This window comes from Bos taurus, chromosome 2, assembly GCF_002263795.3.
Source record: "Bos taurus isolate L1 Dominette 01449 registration number 42190680 breed Hereford chromosome 2, ARS-UCD2.0, whole genome shotgun sequence".
NCBI lineage: Eukaryota > Metazoa > Chordata > Mammalia > Artiodactyla > Bovidae > Bos > Bos taurus.
The window spans coordinates 108,943,493-108,954,131 of NC_037329.1; the positions used below are offsets into that span (position 1 = coordinate 108,943,493).

At 37.4% G+C, this 10,639-nt stretch overlaps 1 long non-coding RNA gene across 1 annotated transcript; it reads right to left on the bottom strand.

The window, feature by feature from the left end:
• Positions 1-442: 442 nt before the first annotated feature.
• On the bottom strand, positions 443-4,453 carry LOC132343586 (uncharacterized). The gene is made up of 3 exons (XR_009492492.1): positions 4,128-4,453; positions 3,271-3,371; positions 443-911 (listed from the first exon to the last, which is right to left on the bottom strand). It is a non-coding gene; the product is annotated as an uncharacterized lncRNA (long non-coding RNA).
• Between the last annotated feature and the right edge of the window lie 6,186 nt (positions 4,454-10,639).

A 10,639-nucleotide genomic window follows, 5' to 3' on the forward strand; every position in this document is an offset into this window, starting at 1 on the left:
CATACATAACTAGTAAAGAGAGATACTTCTGTGAGTTATTTTTTAACAAAAAAGAACATGAACCTGTTTTTAAAATTCCCCCCACCCCTGCTCAACTAGTGATTTATGTAGGAAGTCTAGCATCCTTCAGTTTTTTGTTTTTTTTTTTTTCCCAGAAACAACTCCAAGGGAGCCACTGCCAGAAAAAAAAATTGACAGAAAGAGACCAAGTCCTCAGTAAAAGAAAAGAATTCAGAGAAAGGGGAGGAAGAATCTGCCTGTATTCCCCAGTGAAGACTTCTCTTCCAATTCTGACTTGTTTTGCATACTTTCTTATCCTTCTTCCCCAGCATATACACATATACTTTTTTTAAACAAAGCATCTGTAAAACATTTGGTTACCAGGAGATTCAAACACATTGAGTCAAGTGATTGCCAAACAGCTTTATTTTTGCTCTCATACTCTATCAGAAGACCTTGTGATCATTCTGGGATGATGAAGAGAAACAGAAGGATTGAGGACAAACCATGAAGCTGTCTCTTAATCCTCCAGCCATTTCTTACTCTATTTTTGAAATATTCTCATAAAAAGAAGGAAATGGATCCCTTTAGGAAGGGCTAGAATGATTTGTGGCAAATATATAAGGAGGTGGAAATGGGTATTCAAAACTTAGTTGTTCAGTTTACATTTCCTTGTGCTTTTCAAAAGGACAGAAAAAAAGTCCTTTGCAAAAGAATAAAATGGTCAAACATGATCAATAGTAATACAATTTAATTATCAAACTTGGATGTCTAAGACAGTGCAGAAACTCATGGAATGGAGGGGGAGGGATAAAGAGTATCTTTTTCTCTGTAACAAAACCCCTTTCTTTGTCTTCACTCTGCATCAGCACCAGAACAGCCAGGAATCCACCTTGTCTCAAGACAAAGACCTATGAAAATCAATTGTGGTATATTTAATACTCATTTAAAATGTAAAGGATGCCATTGATATTATCTTAATGCTTTTTATTTTTAAATCTGGATTTGGAGTGTAAAAATTCTCTCTCATATCTATTTATCCATCTATCGATGTACAAATTTTCAGTTTCCAGTTTAACCAAGTTCTCTCAAACCTAATTTATCCATAAAATGTGACATCACTCACCCTTAGCTCTCCAATCATAGTTATTATGAAGTGTCTAACTTACTCTGCACAACTTTGTAAATTCTCCCAAGGGTTTCAAGGCTGTTCTGATGAATCAGATTGCAACGTATGTTAGAACTGAAGAGCCTTGTCTAGTTTTCAATTTTTCTTCTCCCTTCTCCCCACACAATATTACATGAAATATCAAGGCAACCAATATATAAACAGATAAATGTTCCACTGCTTTTCCTGAACCAGGAGGAAAGTTCTAAAACTCTGTCCATTCAGCCTCAACATCCTCATACTTTATCAAGTCCTTTATCAAGGACTTCCTTGCATTCTAAGGCAATTCTGAGGGAACCTGGGACTTCCCCTAGGAAGCACTAGCCTGTTTCAACACATTCATTTTACTAATGAGGAATCTGAGATCCAAAGAAGCAAACTGATTTATGCAACATCACAGAAATAGTGACCAACTAAAACCAAGACTTTGACTCAGGGGTTTTAATACCAAATCCTGGCTTTCTGGGACATGGAAGCAAACTAGACATCCATCAACAGATGAACGAATAGAGAAGATGTGGTACATATATACAATGGAATATTACTCAGCCATGAAAATGAACAAATTTGAGTCAGTTGTAGTGAGGTGGATAAACCTAGATCCTCTTACATAGAGTGAAATAAGTCACAAAGAGAAAAAACAACTATCGTATATTGATACATATATATGGAATTTAGAAAAATGATACTGATGAACCCAGTAGAGAATGGACTTGTGGACACGATGGGGGAAGGTGAGGGTAGGATGATATGAGAAAGTAACATTGACATATATACAGTATCATGTATGTATAGATTATGGGAGATTGCTATGTAACACAGGGAGCCCAGTCTGGTGCTCTGTAATGACCTAGAGGGGTAGGATAGGGGAAGGGAGGAAGACTCAAGAGGGAGGGTATATATATGTGTGTGTGTGTGTGTGTGTGTGTAATTATGACTAATTTGCATTATTGTACAGCAGCAATCAACACAACATTGTAAAGCAATTTTCCACCAATTAAAAACAAAAAAATCCTGGCTTTTTTTAGTATAAGGTCATGGATATAAAAACTATGCCTTTTCTTCATTTTCAGTTCTCTTCCTTCCTCAAATCAAGATGTGAGGCTGACTGTGACTACTTACTAATTAGTTGAGTGTATCTAGCAAATCAGAGCAGATCTCAGTGAACCATTAGAGTATCAAGTATCACTGATTTAGATTTTAAGGAGACAACAGTGTGATGGAGTGATGGAAGTACAGAGTGATGGAATAGGGAGATAGAACCTAAAGTGAGAAAATGGGCTGGTTGCAAAAATTATCTATTAATACTTCTCAAAATGCACTAGCATTGCCTATATTCAAGCTGATGCATTAAATTTCAAATAAAATATGCTCTGAAATATTGTATCACTCACTGTGAGCTACTACTTTGTAATATGACTTAATTATGCTATCCAAAGTCATGAGAATGCCAATAACTGAAGACATATTCACATTCCAAAAATAAATAGAAAACATTGCTAAGTCAAGTATACATGCCCTTTGAATTATCTACTATTTTGGGGTTATTCTCACATTGTTCCTCCTCATTAGCACTAATGTTCAAAGACTAATGGTAGAATTAGCTGAAGGGAAATAATCACATGTTAAAATAAATTCTTCCCATCTTTTGTTGCAAAAAGCACACTTGGATTCTAACTCATTGAAAGGTAGGAATTATAGAAAGCTACAAATACATTTCACCAAAAAAGTCATGTAAGTACTCATTTTTACACATCTATATCCAAGTGCTTTAAAAAGGAAAGTACATTTAAAAAATTTAATTTTAGATATAGTAATATGAATTTTTACTGCAAATAATTGTTTTTATCTAACTTTTTGATGTGTCATAATTACAAATATTTTGCAATCTCCATGGTACCATTTGGAAATCAACTTGGGTTATTACTATCAGGGCCATGTGTTTTGGATTTTCAAGAAGAGTTCTGACTTCTAGGGCAGTCCTGATTGCCAATATCCTGTCCTGTTATTAGGGTATGTGTTCCATGAATTTTCAACCATTTTTTGATAAGAAAATATTCACTCAGATCCCAGTTAAGTTGTTCTGATAATAGGTCACTCACCATTCCTGTTTTCCTCTCTTGGAAGTCCACTCAAGCAGAGTTTCTTCCAAAGCAGATGCTTTCCCCTAGGACAGGGAGGAGGGCAACCTGAACATTCCAATCTGTATGGAAGAAATATGAGGCATTCATTTCAAACTGTAACAACCTTAGAAACTCAGAATTCCACAGGGTAAGAAGAGCAGACACAGAACCATTTTCAAACCAAAATTTGCCCTTTGTCCAAAGGTAAGTTGTCAGTACAGCTTTGGTCTTTCACTGACCCTAATCCCTGGGATGGTGCTAGAAGTCACTTGGGTCCCCCTAAGGGAGGCTTATTAGTGCTTCCCTCCCTCCCTTTCTTACTTAAATTGCATAAAAAGGCCATAGATTCCAAACTCTCTGGTGTGATAAATGTAGTGCAGATGGAAAACATAAGAGAGGTCAAAGTCGGTTGCCATCGGGCTCAGGCTGTCCTATTTTCATGCAAGTGAAAAAGATGACTCAGAAAAATACAAAACTATTGTTCATGCGGAACTGATGTTAAACTAACAAAACTTCTTTAATAAATAACAGAACTTGTCAGTGGTAAAACTTTCATCTAGCAGTTCACATGACTTTAAATACTATTCAGCCACCCACATGTCATAAGCAATAACAGTAGAAGTGAAAAATTGTTGCATGTTTTTCTCAATAACATGTATGTGTGTGTGTGTGTGTGTATGTGTGTGATTGTCTTGAGTCTGACTAACTATGAACAAGTATACATTTGCTGTAAGCTAATGAATTAAAGTATATTATTTTTATTATTAAACTTATTTATAAATTCCAACTGACAACAGGGTGGGGACATAAAACAATTCCAGAATTCAAATGGTTACTTGATTTGGAGTATTTTCCAGTGTGTTAAATCTGCTTTGGCCTTGATGCTTATCATTTAGTGGCAATGTCATTGGCTGGGATCCTGATGGATGAATAGTTACTTCCTCCATGAGTTAGACATCCTCAAAGGTGCTCTAACTGCTATGGAATCTTCAAGTACCTACTTGAAATCTTGCCCAAGTGTTCTTATGATCAAAGAGCCTTAGGACCCCATAAACAGGATTAATCTTGGACTGTGGCTATGCAGCTGGTTATACAGCTGGGAAACAAGACGAAATAACAGTCAATCAATTCATTCTGGCCATTCCCATGATTACCACTAATTGCTCCAGCTGCACTGATATGTGGTGATCAATATTCATTGTAAAGATAACAAAAATGAACAGTATGGATGCCCCTTTGTCTTTTCATTTTACACATGTTCACCTTACACACAGAATAATTCATTCAACCCACAGCACCTAGCTTCTAATATTCCCATTGCAGAATGCCACCATAGCAAATGCCTACTAAAAACAAGGCAAAACAAAATCCTCTAGCAATATAAAGCCTTTAATTAGTGCAAAGAATAGTTTTGGGTGGGGGTGAATAGTTAGGTGGAGAGGATGGCAAAGTGCCAGTGTTTCAACATCTGCAGTATTGAGATGCTCAAAGTTGCATCCTAGCACAGCCAGTTGAGTCCCTGAACTTACCCCAAAAAGGAAAGTTGGAATTCTAAGAAGATAACTAAGAAAGTAAACTCCAGTGGGAACCCAAGGAATCGTCACACTACAGGACAGTAAGAGATGCCAGTTTTCCCTGATCCTTGGCTTCAGTCAAGCTACACTATTGAGGAACCACTGTCCGCTTTCTGGATTCCTTTTGCCATATTGAACACACTCTCAGAGTTGGCTCTCTAGAGGCTATGTGAGATGCCAGCCTCTGAAACTGGGAAGTCTACTGAGCCCATTGCCAGACCACTCAGAGATTTTAGATTTTTCTTTTGGCCAAAAATGGAAAGAATAACTCTTCCTTGGCATCCTTGAAATCTGCCTTGAAACTTGAGCACATTTTTATCCTCCCTTAGAGAAGACCAGTGAGTTCTTCAAACACAACTCAGTGTCTCCTATTTAAGAACTCTTGGGCATGCTGAATGGAAGAATGAATTTCTAATAGAAGATTTCTAAAAGTTAGATGAATGAGAGAATGAATGATTGATAGCCATGAGTCTAACAAAAGTTATATCTCTCTGTAAGAAGAAATATAACTAAACATTCCTTTTAAAAATAATATATGGATTTTAGTTAAAGTTTTAACTGTCTTCCTGCGAGTTAAAAAATGCTTAGCCATGCCAACCTAACTTCCTTTTTTTTCCCCTAAACTGCCTTAAGTTTCCAACATTCAGTTGTTAATATGCTTTTTTTTTTTCCCCCTAAGCAGAGAGTTCCCCATCAACATTAGGTTTGGGTTTGGGTTTTAACTTTGACTTGGACTTAGTATATATTTTAAAACAATCACTTTATCACCCTAGGCTTCAGTTATTTCATTCATACCAAAGGTTAAGCTTATAAGCTTCACTTATAAGGTAGGGGATAGTAATTCATTTTGTGTTAAGAGCTCTTAGGACATGACTCTTTCCTGCTCCCTCGCTCCTCTTCATAACGGAAATCTTCTTCTACCATAGCATACACGTTGTTTAACACCAAGTATGCTCAGCAAATAGCTATCCAAGTCAATTTTTAAAATTTAAAAAAAAAATTTTTATTTTTTATCAGAAGATAATTGCTTTACTATATTGATTTGATTTCTGCCATACATCAATATGAATTAGCCATAGGAGTACGTACATTCCCTCCATCTTGACCCTCCCTCCCACCTCCCACCCTTTCCCACCCCTCTAGGCTGTTACAGAGCCACAGATTGAGTTTCCTGAGTCATACAGCAAATTTCCACTTGTTATCTATTCTACATACGGTGGTGTATATGCTTCCATGCTACTCTCTCTGTTAATCTCACCCTCTATCCAATTCAATTTAACAAGGGTGCATTGATTATAGGAGAAGTACATGATAGTAACCCTCATTATTACATAAAACTTTCTTATACTTTGCTATCACTTATATTATCAGGTTTTCATTCTCACAGAACCTTATAACCTAGTTTGTTAGACTGGGTTATGCCCTATGATTCTCGCCCTGAGTTCTCACACTTCTAGTGACAAAGCTGACCCAGGTGCTGCCTGTCACATTTTCCTTAGGTTAGTGTTTTCAGAAGAGCTGGTGTTTGGCTCCAGTGCTAAACTCAGAGAAGTAGCAGAGCCCAAGACCAGGGCAAAGGGCACCAGGGACCGGGGCTGGGAAAACACCTGAATTCTAGCTCCAGCACCATTTGGGAGTCTTTGGAGTCCATGTCACTCCAACTGGGGCAATCAAAAAGGGAAAATCAGGGCATTCCAACAGGGTGTGCCTTGGTTAATAAAAGGTCTTTGGTTGGAAAAATCTCATTACTATTAATTGTGGCTGGGGTGGGGTGACAGTCTGTGTAAAACACAATGTTAGGGATTTCATCTACTATACATGCTACCTAGGAAACCTATTACATTCCCCCCTCATTTAGTTGTTCAGATAAGTCTCTGATGTGTTTATTAATGTTTCCATCTTACATTCTTACATATAGGGAAACAGAGACTCAGATAATTTAGATTACTTGACAAAAGCCACATTGCTAATGAGTGATGGATCTAGGGTTTAAACTTGTATGTGACTGATTCCAAAGTTAACGTTTAATACTGCTTACCAAGAAACTGAATGGCCCACACAAGCACGTGTGTGCATGTACACACACACACACACACACACAAATATGTGCCATAGAAAATGTGTGCACTCTTAGTTTCTCAGCATAAAAATAAATAAATGCTTGATGAGGAAATGGATTGAATAAACACATACAGGGGACAGTGTCCCTGTGGTTGATCATGCCTCACACTGGTTCCAAAGTGTCTGAACCAACTTCTATGAATAAAACCTGGCCTCCAGCTGCCAATGAGTCATTCCAGGTCAGCTTTGGTGACAAAATACAAACTTCTGATTAGCTGCCAATGTCAAGTTTCCTTCCTGGGTTATTTTTTCACACCCTTTACCTCCATGCAGTACAACACAAATACAGAGGTGAGAAATGCATTTAGTCCATTTTGAAAATGACTACCATGCATAGAAACCAGTATAAAGTAGAATGGTAGTCAAAACATGAAAAATGTCACTATGAGAGAGTTGATAGCTGTTGGTAACCAATTTTATCTACACTCAGGTGACTTCACTCAAATAGATGTTCCTTTTCCAAAGAAGACTCCCTGCCTATCTAATAGAAAAGGGAATTTTCTTTAGAACAGTACTTCTGCATGAATACTATCATCACACAAGTCCCCAGCCCAAGAGTTGATTACTTGGGTAACTAGAGAAGGGCAATCAGACTTCCTTTAACAGTTTGTGTGTTGCACTGAATTTCCCCTAAAATAGATTTCCTATACAGAATAGTTATAACCCATAGATTGGCCAGAAACATATCTATCTTTCTGTCTTGTGACATGGCTACCATTTCTTCTCTTTCAAAGAAGAAAGCTTTGTTTCATTTGGAAGTTATTACCCCTTAGATGACCAAATCCTGCCCCAAGATGCCTAATATTTACTTTGCCTTTGAAGCATAATAGTTAAAGTTATTTCCCCATCTGTATGATTTTTTAAAAACTTCTTAAACCCTGTCCAGTTATGACAGAGACCAAGATTCCACAAGGTAAATGTACCTCATTAATCAACTCTATTATATGGGGGAGTAATGAACATTTTGTGATTTGACATCTGGTAGTGATTTACAGTAACAGAAACAGGAATTCCTAGTTTACAAAAGTGCACATGTATGATTTGATTTCTTTTAGGGTATATATATATATATATGTATGTGTGTATATATATATATATATATATATATCCCCTACTGCTTTTCTTGGCCAAAAAAAAAAAAAAAATGGCGGGAGCAGGGGAGCTATCTGGGTGGGGTTAGACTGTAAACTGCATGTAGATTTATAACTAACTAACCAGCTTAGAGTAAAATGTTGTGTGAGCTATGTAATGTGTAAAATCTGGTGTTTATGTAGCTCTCAGGCTGGCTCAATACCAGTTACTAGTGAGTGATATCTAAACATAAAATAATTTCTATATAAACTGTGGGTTTGTAAAAATGTAAGCACTATATTTTTGTGTAGTCTGAAAGAAGGTATTCTTTGAAATAGACTATTAATGTAGGGAATGATTCCACCCACTGTATTTTTGAGGTTTTTTTTTTTTTTTTTCCTTTTTTTCGTTCTTGGAAGACTGATTAGGTACTTGGGTTTTTACCAAAAAGTCAACATGTACTTATAAAAATCCTGATATGTGATACACTGACTAAAATGAAATTTATGATTTACTTCAGGTTGACTTTGCTACTGTGCAATGAAAGCTTTCAGTGAATGTATAGTCATTAGGAATGTGTAGCCTCCAACTAAGCCATTAGCATCCAGGCAGGCTTCTTGGTGGGATCACCTTACAACCAACACTGATGCTATGTTAATGATTAAATATAGATGGAAAAAAAAGTACTCAGCTGGAGACGGAAAGAAAAATGAGATTAGAAAAGATTTTCAAATCATGGGAATTAAGCATTAATGGGTGGTTGTTTAGATTTCAGAAATGCAATACTCTCTTCTATAGTGGACTACTACAGAATTAGGTATTTATCCCTTTTAACAAATTCCACATGTAATAAATGGATGTGTCAGTGGTACAATTATGATGCTTATACGAAGAGCACTTTCAAGACACCTTTACATATTCAGACCTCTTCATAATCCTCTTGTCAGTCACTTTTGGTTGTTCAAAGAGATCTTTGATATTCAAAGAAAGGCCAGTCGAAACCAGAAGGCCAAAACAGGGACGGGTGGCTGAGTGGTGGTAGTGAAAAAAGTTGCCAACCAAAGATGGCCCAGAATTTGAGTCCAAATCCAGAGGGTTTTCTCTAGTTCCTATTACCATCCTACAAAAGCAAGTCCAAGCTGGCGTGATACTTCTGGTAGTTAGTGTTCTGGAAAGAGAATAGTTTCCAGCTAGATCAGTTGTAACTCTTCTCTGTTGCACATGACAGTCTTCCATCTAAAAATGGCTTAAGAAAAGAAAGACAATATATTATCCCACCAAATGAAGATTCCAGGTGTATATCTGGAATGGCACCCTCAGGTGCCGTGGGATTTGGAGTTAATACATTTTCATCATGGTTCAGTTTCTCACTGTCCATCCCATCTGCCTTCGGCTGTTTTGGCTTTATCTTAGAGCTTTACATAAAGATTCTCAGGCCCACATGGAATATATTCCTTAGACATAGGCAAGCTGTGATCCTATCCTGCAAGCATGTTTTGTGGATCTAAATACCACAGATATGAGAAATCGTAACTTCATTATAGACAGAGATGCTCTGTCATTTGCAGTTCTGAACAGTGCTCTGCCACAGTGCACTCTATAACCTAAACATCTCTCTTTTGTCTAAATCTCTTTGCACGCCAGGGAAATGCTTCCCCTCATCACCTCAAAATTATTAGCAGTTGTTTCCAAAGGCTGTGACATTTTTGTGAGCTGAGAGATGCTGATGGCACAGGAAGTGGGCATTGCCTTAGAGGGCAGGACTATTTGAGCAGTGGAAGTACTTGGTGAGAGAAAAGAAAAAAAAAATCATTAACGTGTCAGATCCTCTCAGACAGCAGGAATGCAATAGCTTCAAGTGGTGCTAAGTTTTCATTTTCTTGCTTCTCTTTAAATCCCAATCCATGGTTCTGGAAGAATACATGAATTACAATATTTATGATAGCTGGACATAGTGATGGAGAAGGCGATGGCACCCCCCTCCAGTGTTCTTGCCTGGGGAATCCCAGGGATGGGGGAGCCTGGTAGGCTGCAGTCCATGGGGTCGCACAGAGTCGGACATGACTGAAGGGACTTAGCAGCAGCAGCAGCAGCAGCACATAGCGACTGACAGATATTTTGTAATGTTAACCAATTCACTTATTCTTAATTTTGTACCTAGATTGAGGCCAAACAGAATAAAGCATGATATAAATTTTTTACATTAGCAACTAAATGGACATTAACTGCTGGAATAGTAAACAATTTTATTTTTATAAACATATTTAATAAGATTTAATTGCTTCAAAATTGGGTAAAATCTTCATTTAAATACACCCTTTGGTGTGTTAGTCACTCAGATGTGTCCAGCTCTTTGTGACCCCATGGAGTATAGCCCACTAGGCTCCTCTGTTGATGGAATTTTCCAGGCAAGAATACTGGAGTGGGTAGACATTCCCTTCTCCAGGGGATCTTCTCCACCCAGGAATCAAACCCCAGTCTCCTGCATTGCAGACAGATGCTTTACCATTTGAGCCACCATGGAAATATTGATAGATATTAGAACATTTTAGAAAAATTATTTTGGAAAATAAAATAAAATT